Source organism: Schistocerca serialis, chromosome 4 (assembly GCF_023864345.2).
Source record: "Schistocerca serialis cubense isolate TAMUIC-IGC-003099 chromosome 4, iqSchSeri2.2, whole genome shotgun sequence".
NCBI classification, from domain to species: Eukaryota; Metazoa; Arthropoda; class Insecta; order Orthoptera; family Acrididae; genus Schistocerca; species Schistocerca serialis.
In genome coordinates this window covers 652,889,440-652,905,173 of record NC_064641.1, presented here as the reverse complement: position 1 = coordinate 652,905,173, position 15,734 = coordinate 652,889,440, and positions in this window count along the sequence as shown.

The window sequence follows — 15,734 nt, the reverse complement described above, 5'->3', positions numbered from 1 at the left end:
AAATCAAATGTGTTGAAATAACTTACTGTGCAGTGAAAAACATCTGTATGAGGCGTTCTAGGTTAATGAATGTCAAGACTTTTTTCTTCTATGTAGAGTCACACGTAGTAGTCCAACTAGATTCCTGCCTTGTGTATTTTTAGACTCCATGTTACTGTTATGTTCTTACACTACTGGCCATTAAAATTGCTACACCACGAAGATGACATGCTACAGACACGAAATTTAACCGACAGGAAGAATATAAAGTGATATGCAGATGATTAGCTTTTCAGAGCATTCACACAAGCTTGGCGCCGGTGGCGATACCTACAACATGCTGACATGATGAAAGTTTCCAACCGATTTCTCCTACACAAACAGCAGTTGATCGCCGTTGCCTGGTGAAACGTTGTTGTGATGCCTCGTGTAAGGAGGACAAATGCGTACCATCACGTTTCCCACTTTGATAAAGGTCGGATTGTAGCCTATCGCGATTGCGGTTTACCATATCGTGACATTGCTCCTCGCGTTGGTCGAGATCCAATGACTGTTAGCAGAATATGGAATCGGTGGGTTCAGGAGGGTAATACGAAACGCCGTGCTGGATCCCAACGGCCTCGTATCACTAGCAGTCGAAATGACAGGCATCTTATCCACATGGCTGTAACGGATCGTGCAGCCACGTCCCGATCCATGAATCAACAGATGGGGACGTTTGCAAGCCAATAACCATCTGCACGAACAGTTCGACGATGTTTCCAGCAGCATGGACTATCGGCTCGGAGACCATGGATGCGGTTTCCCTTGACGCTGCATCACAGACATGAGCGCCTGCGATGGTGTACTCAACGACAAACTAAGTGCACGAATGGCAAAACATCTTTTTTCCGATGAATCCAGGTTCTGTTTACTGCATCATGATGGTCGCATCCGTGTTTGGCGACATCGCGGTGAACGCACATTGGAAGCGTGTATTCGTCATCGCCATACTCGCGTATCACCCGGCTTGATGGTATGGGGTGCCATTGGTTACACGTCTCGGTCACCTCTTGTTCGCATTACCGGCACTTTGAATAGTGGACGTAACATTTAAGATGTGTTACGACCCGTGGCTCTACCCTTCATTCGATCCCTGCGAAACCCTACATTTCGGCAGGACAATGCACGACCGCATGTTGCAGGTCCTGTACGGGCCCGTCTGGATACAGAAAATGTTCGACTGCTGCCCTGCCCAGAACATTCTCCAGATCTCTCACCAATTGAAAACGTCTGGTCAATGGTGGCCGAGCAACTGGCTCGTCACAACACGCCAGTCACTACTCTTGATGAACTGTGGTATCGTGTTGAAGCTGCATAGGCAGCTGTACCTGTACACGCCATCCATGCTCTGTTTGACTCAATGCCCAGGCGTATCAAGGCCGTTCTGGGTACTGATTTCTCAGGATCTATGCACCCAAATCGCGTGAAAATGTAATCACATGTCAGTTCTAGTATAATATATTTGTCCAATGAATACACGTTTATCACCTGCATTTCTTCTTGGTGTAGCAATTTTAATGGCCAGTAGTGTATATTGTCCTCCGCAGCCTGTGACCGATCCGATGTTCATTATCTTCTATATTTAAAATAGCACAAATACAGTACTGGAAAATGAATGAAGAATACCTTGACGCATGTGAATAAAGCCTGTTATACTTGCACGGGGCACAATGAGAGGGCAGTGAATGCGATAATCAAACGAGATACACTGCGGACTCACCAGGTACTGCGTTATCAGCCGTGGAATGTTGCAAGCTGCTCAGCGGTTGTTCACCGTCAGAGCCAGTGGCAGCCAGTCTGCCGTGGTATACGGAGCTCCTTGTGTGTCTTCAACATTGTCAGCAAGCTGCAACAGCGTGTACATAAACCATTTGTGCAGCTGACGGAGTTTGAGCGAGGGTGTGTAGGGGGCCTGCGGGAGGCCAGATGGACGTACCGCCAAATTGTGCAACACGTGGGGCGAGAGGTCTCCACAATGCATCGATGTGGTCACCAGAGGTCAGCAGAAGGTGCCCATGCCCGTCGACCTGGGTCCGGACAGCGGTGACGCTCAGATGCACGCCATTCCGTCGCATCTTACGAAGTGCCGTACAGGACCGCACCGTCATTTCACAACAAATTATGGACACTGTTGCTCAGGGGGCAACATCGAGAACCATTCGCAACCGTCTCCGTGAAGCAGGGCTACGACCCCGCGTGCCGTTAGGGCGTCTTCCGCTCACGCCCCAACATCGCTCAGCCCGCCTCCAGTGGTGTCACGATAAGTGTTTATGAAGGGACGAATGGAGACGTGTCGTCTTCAGTGATGAGAGTCGCTTCTGTCTTGGTGTCAATGACGGTCGAACGCGTATGTGGCGTCGTGCAGAGGAGCGCCAAAATCTGGAGTGTGTACGACAGAGGCACACAGAACCAACAATCATTGTGTGGGGAGCAATATCCTACACTGGCTGTTCGCCACTGGTGATAGTAGAGGGAACATTGAACAATGAATGGTACACTGAAACCGTTATTCAAGCGGTCTTGCTTCCGTTCATGCACCAAGAAGGCGACATGCGTTTCCAACAGGACAATGCACGTCCACATGTCTCCCGTGCAACCCAGCGTGGTGTACGCCGACTACCCTGGCCAGTACAATCCCCAGATCTGTCCCCCATTGAACATGTTTGGGTCCGGATGAAACATCATCTTGCGCGGTCTGCGCGACCAGCACGGAATCTGGCCCAGCTGAGGCAGCAGGTGGACAATGCATGCCAGACCATTTCTCAAGACTACATTCGGCACCTCTACGATCGCCTTCATGGGAGAATTGCTGCCTGCATTGTTGCAAAAGGAGGGTATACACAGTACTAGCGCCGACATTGCGCACGCTCTGTTGACTTTACTTACTTGGGAATGGATCTGTCTTTGTGATCGCGTGTTGTACGCGTCAATAAAATTTTCCTCTGCTAGGTCGACGAATTCATTGTGTTGTGTTTTTCATTTTCCAGGAGTGTATTAAAGGGCTCTATAACAATATGTTACATGCCACTGTGATTTAGAAATTATTCTCTTTACTTGCTTGTAATCTTCCCCTGTTTTCCCTTTTTTGAGACAGTTTTCCTCCCAGGGCTCAACATCATCCGCTGAGTCAAAACACGGGTGAAAATGTGTGTCGACTAATCATGACAGGCCGTCATTAAAGAGGGTTGTAACGACATAAAGAGGACGATAGCTGCAAAAGACGATGGAGACCTACATGTCGCTCTTGTGGACATTGTTAGCACCAAAACAACACGAAGGTAGTTCCATAAGCTTGGAATGGTGGGCACGCACGAATCCCGAACCTACAAATACCAGTAACAGGATAACATGGTGTCGAGCTCATAAAACATGGACTATGGAGAGATGTGGTGCACCATATAATTCGTTTTGCGTGAATGCAATTGGTTTTGTTTTTTGAAGCTAGTCTCCAGCTAGCACAGACTCAAATTCAGTGCCTCAGTCAGAATACAAAACGGGAAGGAAATCCAGTGGCCGGCCGAAGTGGCCGAGCGGTTCTAGGTGCTACAGTCTGGAACCGCGCGACCGCTACGGTCGCAGGTTCGAATCGTGCTTCAGGCATGGATGTGTGTGATGTCCTTAGGTTAGTTAGGTTTAAGTAGTTCTAAGTTCTAGGGGACTGATGACCTCAGAAGTTAAGTCCCATAGTGCTCAGAGCCATTTGAACCAAATCCAGTGCTCCTAATAGTGAGGCACATCAGCGGAGCATTGTTCTTTAATACTCGAGTAGAGAGCGCATAATGCGACCGCAGCAGAGTCACCACCATACATCAATCTGCCAGCACTGCAGGGTGAATCAAGGCAGCATTACACACATGCAAGAAACCCTCCATAACATCCAGGCATTGCAGAAACTGCTTAGCTGAAGATCGGAAAGTAAAAGTTGGGGCACCGCAGAGCAGCGTAGAGTGCTGACGAACCTAGAGAAGGGGCCAGATGCTCTCATCGCCATGGCTCGGTAACGTCATAGGCACAAGCTCACTAATATAGCTGGCCGGGGTGGCCGAAGGGTTCTAGGCGCTACAGTCTGGAACCGCGCGACCGCGACGGTAGCAGGTTCGAATCCTGCCTCGGGCATGTATGTGTGTGATGTCCTTAGGTTAGTTAGGTTTAAGTAGTTCTAAGTTCTACGGGACTGATGACCTCAGAAGTTAAGTCCCATAGTGCTCGGAGCCGTTTCACTAATATAAATACATGGACGACTGTCGATATGACAGTCTAGTAAGATGTTCCATGATGTGTCATAGTCTGATGGTTTCAGCAACAAGATATTAGTCAGCCAGTCTAATCCACTCCATTGGCGTGTATTGCCGGTGCTGACATCGTTCCTGCCACTTACGGGAAGACTTGAGTAGCTTGAGGAAGCCATTGAGCTGCCGACCTCAAACCTTGGAAACCGTCAAAGCTTTTCATGTTGATAATTAAAGGAAATAATTGCTTTTAAAATCAGTCATTAGTTTGTTGCAATATATGAAGTGTGATGGAGGTGAATTATTGTGTCATTAAGCATCGGTAAAGGGTTATGATTCTTCTCTTTGCAAACCTGGTACACTTTGTGCATGAAAGGAATTCTTCTGATGCGTTCCTAGCTGGGAAGCCCGGCGACCAGGTGGACACAGGGCGAGCGGCGGTCGCGCGCCCATGTCGGCACGCTTCACAGAGGGCAGGCCCCCAGAGGATTAGCGACAGGCGAAGACGCTGCATCGACACGCTGCCAAGGGAAGCCGTGGACATTCGCACGTGTGCCTGAGGCAGCGGAAACTACAAACTTAGGGCGAAAAACAGTTTTGTCACGATTCTAGGTAACGCGGACAGAGCGGCGAGTTGAATAGCAACAACACGACTTGGGTGTCCAAGAATCTCAAGTGGCCCAGGGAATTTCGGCCGTTTCCAGCGAGCAGAACACCTGGAAACGTAGCGGCAATACTCAAAGGGAGAAGTCTTGGTTTATTTGTATACTCTGTCTCACACAGGGTATCGCTCTCTTTTCCTCGTGGAATGCGACGGCCAGGAGGGAGGAAATTTTGAAAAGGACCTCTTTATTGGTAAGAATCTAAGGCTCGCTTTGGAAAATAGTACGAGCTACGTAATTTGCGGAAGGCCGGAGAGAAGGCGCTGGAGGGGAGCGGCTCTCTCTCTCTCCACGTACGAGGAGCGCACTAGTATTGTGGATTCCGAATATTGCTTCTGCGAAGGCAGGAGTTCACTCTTGACTGCTTCCGATAAGTCGCAAGGATTCTCTTATCGCTTGTCATGAGACAATGCACTTTTCATTCGTCGCAAACAGCGTAGAGAGCAAAGTCTGTTGGATCCAAGTAGGCGAGCTTCACTCACTGTGTGCGTATCAAGAGCTTAACTCAGGATCTTTTGGATTTACTGCATGTCCTATGACGGTAGTACTGTTAAAACAGTTTTGAGCTTTGTTTAATGCAGTTTCACGTAGGTTTGCACTTGCAGATTGACGCATACCGTCGTCCAGTAATGATAACTTCCAGTAGCAGGTTTCGGTCACTATTTTCAGCGTAGGGCATGTTAGACGCTATCAATACGTCGCCGGCAGAGTCTCGATGCAGCCGCACGCAGTCAGCCGACTCCACCGCCACGCCGACCTCGCTATGAACATGATAATACAGAAAACGCCCGCTTTCCTAGCTGCGCATTCTTCTTTCGCCTTCTTCAATTTCTTGGCAATGTGTTAGATGCTCATACAGACGCAAGGCACAGTATTCACCGTTTGCCCGTTTAGAGAGTCATCTGTTCAGCTGTTTTTTTTTTATTCCTCCTCATTTATTACACCAGTTCAACCCATCTCATGTAATTTATTTATATGTTAAATTAGAATGAAGTCATACAATGCTCATGTTGAAAGGCAAATACCAGGGCAGGCACCTTATACACTCCTGGAAATTGAAATAAGAACGCCGTGAATTCATTGTCCCAGGAAGGGGAAACTTTATTGACACATTCCTGGGGTCAGGTACATCACATGATCACACTGACAGAACCACAGGCACATAGACACAGGCAACAGAGCATGCACAATGTCGGCACTAATACAGTGTATATCCACCTTTCGCAGCAATGCAGGCTGCTATTCTCCCATGGAGACGATCGTAGAGATGCTGGATGTAGTCCTGTGGAACGGCTTGCCATGCCATTTCCACCTGGCGCCTCAGTTGGACCAGCGTTCGTGCTTTACGTGCAGACCGCGTGAGACGACGCTTCATCCAGTCCCAAACATACTCAATGGGGGACAGATCCGGAGATCTTGCTGGCCAGGGTAGTTGACTTACACCTTCTAGAGCACGTTGGGTGGCACGGGATACATGCGGACGTGCATTGTCCTGTTGGAACAGCAAGTTCCCTTGCCGGTCTAGGAATGGTAGAACGATGGGTTCGATGACGGTTTGGATGTACCGTGCACTATTCAGTGTCCCCTCGACGATCACCAGTGGTGTACGGCCAGTGTAGGAGATCGCTCCCCACACCATGATGCCGGGTGTTGGCCCTGTGTGCCTCGGTCGTATGCAGTCCTGATTGTGGCGCTCACCTGCACGGCGCCAAACACGCATACGACTATCATTGGCACCAAGGCAGAAGCGACTCTCATCGCTGAAGACGACACGTCTCCATTCGTCCCTCCATTCACGCCTGTCGCGACACCACTGGAGGCGGGCTGCACGATGTTGGGGCGTGAGCGGAAGACGGCCTAACGGTGTGCGGGACCGTAGCCCAGCTTCATGGAGACGGTTGCGAATGGTCCTCGCCGATACCCCAGGAGCAACAGTGTCCCTAATTTGCTGGGAAGTGGCGGTGCGGTCCCCTACGGCACTGCGTAGGATCCTACGGTCTTGGCGTGCATCCGTGCGTCGCTGCGGTCCGGTCCCAGGTCGACGGGCACGTGCACCTTCCGCCGACCACTGGCGACAACATCGATGTACTGTGGAGATCTCACGCCCCACGTGTTGAGCAATTCGGCGGTACGTGTACCCGGCCTCCCGCATGCCCACTATACGCCCTCGCTCAAAGTCCGTCAACTGCACATACGGTTCACGTCCACGCTGTCGCGCCATGCTACCAGTGTTAAAGACTGCGATGGAGCTCCGTATGCCACGGCAAAGTGGCTGACACTGACGGCGGCGGTGCACAAATGCTGCGCAGCTAGCGCCATTCGACGTCCAACACCGCGGTTCCTGGTGTGTCCGCTGTGCCGTGCGTGTGATCATTGCTTGTACAGCCCTGTCGCAGTGTCCGGAGCAAGTATGGTGGGTCTGACACACCGGTGTCAATGTGTTCTTTTTTGCATTTCCAGGAGTGTATAATACACTTGTTGTGAGTGTTGGTGCCAATTCAATTATATTTGTTGTTTTTTTTTTATGATACTTTCTACAGTATCTGACGACCCAAATTTTTTACTTTTGTTTATCACTATCTGAATAATTTGTGTGTGATTGTTAAATGAATTGGATAAAATTTCAATAACTATTGCATATGCAGTTTAATGCAGTTTCACTGAATAAACCACTTATATGTTGAACAGCCCTCCTTGCATTTCATTTGTAGAATCTAAATAAAATTCACATCTCTTTCTCCCTCCCACACGTGGTATCCCGCAACCTCCGGGGAGAGGCTCATTTGCGCAGGTCCATGGCTCTACCTGTGAGTAGCTCCATGTCTTGGCTGTATCTTGTTGGGAAGTAAAGGCGTACTTCTGCATGTCTACCGTCATCCTGTGCGGAACTGCTGGCCACTGACCAGGACGCAAGAGAGGATGGCCAAGAGACTGCCTCGTTGAAACGTAAATGGCTGAGTACGCCGTTCGCATCCCAGCTGGTCGGGCAGTGCCTGTGGACCTCCGGGCCAGGATTCCGCATGACTTCGCCTCCACACAACACGCACTCCCAGATCACGGCGAGCAACGTCAAGGCCTGCTGAGCCGGGTGAGTAAGCATCTCCCAGTATACGCGCTTCTCCGCCCGCCCACGGTCAACGCCACGGAGAAGCAATTTTACACTGTATAAATCCTGACAATGGTGCAGGCTCTGGCAGCTGACTCTGAACGTAAACAAATTTCACATACTGCGCATATATAGAAAAAGAAATCCACTACTGTAAGCTACTCTACTGATGAAAAACCGCTGGAAATAGTAGCTACCGTAAAATGTCTAGGAGTAACAATCTGGAGCGATATTAAGTGGAATCACCATATAAAACAAACAGTGGGAAAAGCAGATGCCAGTCTCAGATTCATAGGGTAGAATATAAAGGAAATGTAGCTCACGCACGAAGGAAGTGACATAAGGCGCTTGTTCGACTGATTCTTGAGTATTGTTCATCAATCTGGGATCTCGACCAGGTAGGTCTGACAGGAGAAATAGAGAAGATCCAACGTAGAGCGACGCGTTTCGACACGAGATCGTTTAGGTGGCGAGAGAGCTTTAAGGAGATGCTCAACAAACTCCATTGGCAGACGTTACAAGAGAGGCGTTGCGCATCACGGAGAGACTCACTATTGAAATTTCGAGAGAGCACTTTCTCGGAAGAGTCGGACAACATATTACTTCCCGTCACATACGACTCGCGTAATGACCATGAGGAGACAATTAGAGAAATTAGAACCAATACAGAGGCTTATCGACAATTATTCTTCATACGCGATATTCGCGAGTGGAAGAGGGTTTGAGGGCTTAGTTAATGGTACAAAAAGTACCCTCCGCCACACAACATTAGCTGGCTTGCGGATTATGATGTGGGCGTAGACAATAAATGTATACACAGCCAGTACTGACTACGGACTCCCTCGTGTGTGCCACCGCACCAACGCTCCTAGTTTCGCATTCTGCATTTATCGAGACGACAGTTCCGTGGATCTCCATAAATGGAAGAAGATCATTTGGTCGCATGAGTATCGTTTCACACTGCTTCTAACTTCTTCTGAGCTTTAGTCCCAAGAGTGAAACATGGAGGGGTTCGGTGACGATTTGCCCAGCCACACCGTAATATTCCATCAGTCTCACGGTACGCTGCAATGTCACATTACTGCCACGGATTATACGACTATGTTAGATGATCAGGTCCACACCATGGTACAATATCTGTTCCTGAATGGTGATACGCTGTTCTAAGATGACAGGACCCCTGTTCACATTGCTCACATCTTTCAGGACCGCTTTTGTGAGCACGAAGAAGAACTGTCTCATCTTCCCTGGCCACTACAGTCACTAGATCTCAATATTATGGAGCCTTTATGATCTACTTTCGGAGAAGGGTATGTGATCATTGTCTATCACCATCTTATTTTTACCCTCCCTGAGCATATGTAAGTAGTCCTAACAGTCTTACCGTAGCGTCGGTGGAAATAAAGTTCCAGAAGATCTTATTACATAACTGTAGTCAATGCTGTCAAGCCAATACGCCCGTGACGACAGCAACGTACGTTGGCTTTTTGTATCAATTGTAACTTTATGTATTTATTTGTTATAATGCCTTAGTGTGGGTGATACCAAACAGACTATTGCAATAGTTTCGTGTTACCTAATGATAACTACGATAGGAACTGGTAACAAACCATGTTTTACGTTATCAGCAGCTTTTGGTGATAAATAAATATAAATATTTTTAAATAATTTAAAATAGTCTGCATGTTGTTGACGTTATTGCCTAGTGTGCGTTTGTAATAACGTTAAATTTTTAACAAGTGCTGACTTTTTGTATTTTATCAGCTTAAGCATGTCTCATTAAATGCTTTTCGGAAGTTTACCAACAGAAGAACAGTCGTACTTCCAGTGCACCATTTGTGAATGGAATAGAAAAGGATGAAAGCATTGTGGTACCCAAAGTACCTACCGCCACATACAGTAAAGTGACTTGGGATGTATAAACATAGATTTATATACTACCAAAATGGTATTCTGTGTCAGTCCGTTGTTTATATTTTTAACGTTAAGACCTTGTTCAGCAACATAACTCATAAAGATGAAAATAAAACAATATACCATTTTGTTAATATGCATTATGTTTGTGCTACAATCGTCACCAGCGACAATCTTAAAGAAAAATAAGATGATTACATTATGTATCATAGAATTCGAAGAGCTTTCTTTAAGATAAAAATCTTCATTAAACCTTTGATGATGTCTTCGTCTAAGGGACGTTTAAACTTACCTAAATGTCTGTACGTATCTGGGGATAAAGGCACTACGCATGATTTTTACATGTCCTGCGAAGCAGAAAGAATTTTAGAGCCAATCACTGATAACGTGGTTCTAAGACAATGATCTCTTCGATATTTTCAAATTTGTTTCTTGTCAACCAAACAAACAAAATGTGGATTCTGACGATGAAGTAACACAAATAAAACAATCTTTTCTTAGTCGACGTCAACAGCCAAAACAATGGCTTGCGGATGAAAGCGCCATATGTGTATGCTCTTTTCTTCCAAACACTACCAACCGGCTCGTTCAGGTGGTTTTTGGGTGACGTACATCTTTAATTGGAATCTGACCCATAGCGCGAGTTTGAGCTTGCGCATACACAAAATATGTATGAGAAAATTTCACGTTAATCGATACAAAAAAAAATTTTCACTAAGAGATTTAGCACCAAACGTCCTAGCTGCTATTTCCTGATGCTTAAACAATTAATTATCCCAAATTATGGTTGAATTCAAGAACACAATCGTGAATCATGGAAGACTTGACCAATAACGACACACGCCAACGATGACTGATGATTCAGTACAACAAAATGAGAGGAAATAGAAAACAAATTTGAGAGAAGTAGAGTTACTAATCACAGGGAAAAAAGAACTAGAGGACGATCGGCAGGTTAAGATCAGATACTTATAATTATAATATTAACAGCATCCACTGTATTGCAGATATTTGTACGTGGGTTGGCTGAAACGTAATGCCTCCGGCTTTTTTATGCGAAAGCCCTGGAAGCCTTTTCTAAAAAAAACGAACATTACTAACATTCTACATCTTTGTTCTTCATATCTACATATTTGCAGCCAACTTCCGCCACAGAGCGCCGTATTCCAGCGTGTAACATGGCGGTGTATAACGTAACTATATGTGCGTTAGAAACAGCTTGCTGTAATCGAGTTACGAATTCGAGAAGTTCACCCACACATTAAGCACCCTCACCTTCAGCACAACAATTGCAGACCACTCACGAGCACTGCGATATCTGAAACAATCCGACGCAATGGGTCCACCGTCATAGAACATCCTCGGCAGAGTCCCGATTTGGCTCCGCCCGATTTTCATCTGTTTACAAAACTTAAAGAACACACGTCACGTTGATAGTAATGAAAAGGTTCAAGCAGAGGTGGGGTTTTTCTCTGTCAGTCTAAAGTCAAACACTCTACAGCGACAGCATCAACAAACTGATCTCTCGTCAGGAAAAAAGTATTCGTTACCAGGTTGACTGTGTTGAGAAAAAAAATTGTAGACTTGAAAAATAAAGATTTAGAATGTTAATAATGTTTATTTTATTTAAAAGCTTTAATAGTTTTCAAATAAAAAATTGGGGGCGTTAATTCTCAGCACACCTTCGTAAACGTCGTGTGGCGCCCAGCCTATTAATAATTCTAGAATTGTCACCACTTAATCTGCCTCCGCTTCGACTTAACTGCTTAGTATTTCAAGAAACAACTCATTTTGCCGTCCGAAGCCGTCTGAGCTTCGCTATAGACCATTCTAGATCATAAAAATTTGGATTTTATAGTGGGAATAGCGGCCGCGGCATTTGTGTCGGAATTGCTAATTACTAGACCATGGAGATGGTTATGAAAATGAGAAAAAAAGTAACAGTAATATCAAAGTTTGTGATTGACATAGTTTTCTGCTTTACAGTAAGGAAGACTCAAAAGCGTCGTATATAAAAAAGATTTATTAGTTCACGTTTCGCCTCAAAATAGTTACAAATAATAATAATCAGAAGAAACCGAAGTGAGAATTACAGCTGAATGAATCTTAAAGTGATAGACTAGGAACAACAACTTTTCGTGTGTCAGATTTCGTGAGTGGAAACAAAAAATACAGTTCCTCTTGATTTGTCTTGTAGCTAGAATAATAGATTCCGTTCCAGACTGAAAACTGTTGACAAAGATTAACGTTGAGACGAAATGCAAAACAAATTAGCGTAGTCGAAGACGTTGTACAATATATTAAATATGCAGGTGCCACACATTGTCCGAAAATTAAGGTAGATGTTTCTAAACTCGTAATTTTGGAAAGAACGTGTCAGCAAATGGGAGGAAAGTAGCAGGAACCAGTTGTAATAGTCAACTATAGAATGATTATTTAAGACTAAGCGAAGTAGCCAGTGGGAAACTTAGTAAAGGATCTACCTCATGGACAGCAAAAGCTGTGGACGACAAAAATAAGAGTATTGACACAAATACGGAGAAATGTGAATGTAACATGACTGCATAAGTGAAGCTAAAAAAAAAAAAACTACTCGTATAATGACAAAATATTGACTGAGTATGGAAAAGCGACAGGAGAAAATACTCAAAGGTTTTGTGGAGGTTGAAAACCGATTTAGAGCAATTTAGTTAAAGGAGAAGAAAAACAATCCTGTCATGGAAGAACCCGTAGTGCCATTCCTCTGAAGTGATTTGAGTACACACAGGAGTCCTAAAGAAGAATGATCTACGCAGAAATTGAATCCTACTATCCCAAGCACGAATCTGTTATTCTCAGCAAATATTTCGCTCGAAGGAAGAGCGCACACAACGGAAAAAATTACCAGTGAGAAAAAACATAAGTCTGTTGAACGTCAATTCTCTGCAGTAAGTTATCCATGGATTTGGTCGACAATGTAATGGATCAACACTTTCTCAAGGCAGAATAATGCAGAAAGTGCTGTCATAATTTTTTACAGGATGTTTACAGGAGAAAAACTCCCCAAAAACTGCAATAGTTATGTAATTATTCCCCATCAAAGAAAGGAGGCACCTAAGAGTCCATAAACCTTGGAGAGGTAAAGCAAATGTACGAGACACTTACTGAAATCATCACCAACCACGTAGAAAAAGAGTTATATCTTAAACAAGAAAAGTAACAAGCTGCGCTTAGAAGTGGATACAACAAAAAGGAACAGCTGAAGGTCATGAATGAAGTTCTAGCACAGAGTAATGAATTTGAATTACAGTACTGACATTCATAACTTTTGAGAAAGCTCTTAATTCAGTCACAACGAAATCTTCGGTAGCAGCCATTGGGAAGCAAAGCATCGACTAAACCTACGCTAGAGTTTTTTCCAAACAGTCTTATGCCTGGTTTCTGACTCGAAACTGCCTGTCATGAATTCTATATCCCGTATCCTCAGTTTGCTATATTCTGCAGAGTAGTACTTGCACCCGACGCCTTCAGTTATTTGCTAGATGTATTCTGAACTCTGACTTCCCTACGATTTTCCCCCTACTGCTCTCTCAAGAACCATAGAAGCTCATCCACGATGTGTTTACACATGTCCATCATCCAGTCTCTTCTTCTTTTCAATGTTTTCCAAATGATGCTCTCACCACGATTCTGCGGGCAGCCTCCTCATTTCTTATCAATCCACCTTATTTTCAACATCCTTCCAGATTATCGTTTCCTGTTTTCCCGCAGTCCATGATTCAATATCATACTTCACTGCGTTCCCAAAATATACTCCCAGAAATTTATTCCGCAAAATAAGGTCGATGTAACTTGCGAGTAGTAGTCATCCGTTATTCTGACTGTAAAGCATGACAACTTCTTCACTAAATTTACTTCGTCCTCTCCAGTTCTGATGTTAAGTTTATTGCTGATCTCACTTTTGCCACCCCTCATTACCTTCGTCTCTCTTCGGTTTACTCTCAGTGCATATTCTATGCTTAATGGACTGTTCATTCCATTTAACAGATCCTGTAATTTGTTCTCAGTTTCACTGACGATAGCAATGTGTACTGAAGAAGATGTGCCATGGCGAGAGGTTCAAAATGGCTCTGAGCACTATGGGACTTAACATCTGAGGTGATCAGTCCCCTAGAACTTAGAACTACTTAAACCTAACTAACCTAAGGACATCACACACATACAAGTCCGAGGCAGGATTCGAACCTGCGACCATAGCAGCAGCGCGGTTCCGGACTGAAGCGCCTCGAACCGCTCTACTACAGCTGCCGGCCGGGATTTTTTAAAATTTTATTTTTTCAGTCGCCAGTCTGACAGATTTGATGCTAACCTCTGCTAATCTCTTCATCTCAGAATACCACTTGCACCCTACGTCATCAATTATCTGTTGAACGTATTCCACCTTTGTCTTCTCCTGCAGTTTTACCCTCTAAAGCTTCCCTGATATGTAGCAGTGAGGAATATGGAGTCAACAGAAGCAGTTTGACGAGGGTAGACCACTTCCCGAAACCCATTCTCACCAGTCGCATAGGACGTCTACAGGTCCTTTAGCTGCGAAAACAAACAAAGAGTACGTTCTGATGGAACATAACTGAACCACCTCCGTTTAGCTGATGAAATTCTAACGCTTGATTCTGGACCAGATAAAATTTGGCCACGAACGGAGGAATTTAATACAGCAATTAGAAAGTAGGTTGGAAATCAATTGCAATAAGGCGGCAATAATTTATAGTAAACAGTTCGAAAAATAATATGCAAATTAGCAAGAGAGTCATAGAGTCAGTTACGCCTTGTTTTGTATGTAGGGGAGTTGAAGCTGACTCCCACGGATGGGCAGTGAAAGACATAAACAGGGAAGTAAACATGGCATCGAGTACTGTTGATAAGCTATCTAGGGTTTTTAGAACTAAGATTCCGATATTCCTGATACGAACAGATTACAGCCAGTGTTTCGGGTTATGGCAGCGAGTCACGCGAAAAGTATTCAAAAACTCGGAGTTGCTCAGCTGCGTATTGCGAATCACACAGAAGTAAAGGGAAACAGAAACAAAAGCATCTGGGGCAGGAGAGGAAAGGAGGACGAAAATATGACCGTACTGTCAAGCGAATGGAAGGTAGGCCACCTTTACTCTGTACGGCGAAAGAAGATCCATGAGAGCTAGGCGCAGTGTCCCCAGCTTTCTACCACGAAGTCCAACGGCTTCCGCAACGCCGTCAGAAAAGTATAGCTGTCTAGCACTGTACAAACACTGAGACACTGCCATAGACAAGTAACGAATTCACGTTGCGTGATTTTTCGCTGCAAACGCACGAATCAGTCGCCCCGAGCCAAAGTTAACTGTTAGTGATCTTCTTTTGCTGTATGGAGTTTTGAAAGTTCTTCCCTGAAATTAGAGAGATAAGAAAAGACCGTGACAGTGACGCAATGGAAGGTTGACAGATAACATAAGAAAACGTTCAAGAGCAACATGCATCTGTATTGTTAAACTACAATTCACTCAGGCATCTAAGAGGAGACCTTTATCCAGCAGTTGATATCAAATGGCTGATGATGGCGATGAAGACACTGATGATGAAAAGTTAAGAGGAGTATGATGATTCTGATGATGATGACGATTATAATGAGGGATGTGGTGATGGTTACGATTATGACGTCTTTTGCGCGACTGGTGGTAACAGTGAATAGAAATGCATTCGCTTCCTCCAGGCCGCCTTTGAGTATCGTCGCCGGAGACCATATTGCGGCTGTCAGTCAGTGATCGGTTCATTTGATCAGAGATCCCA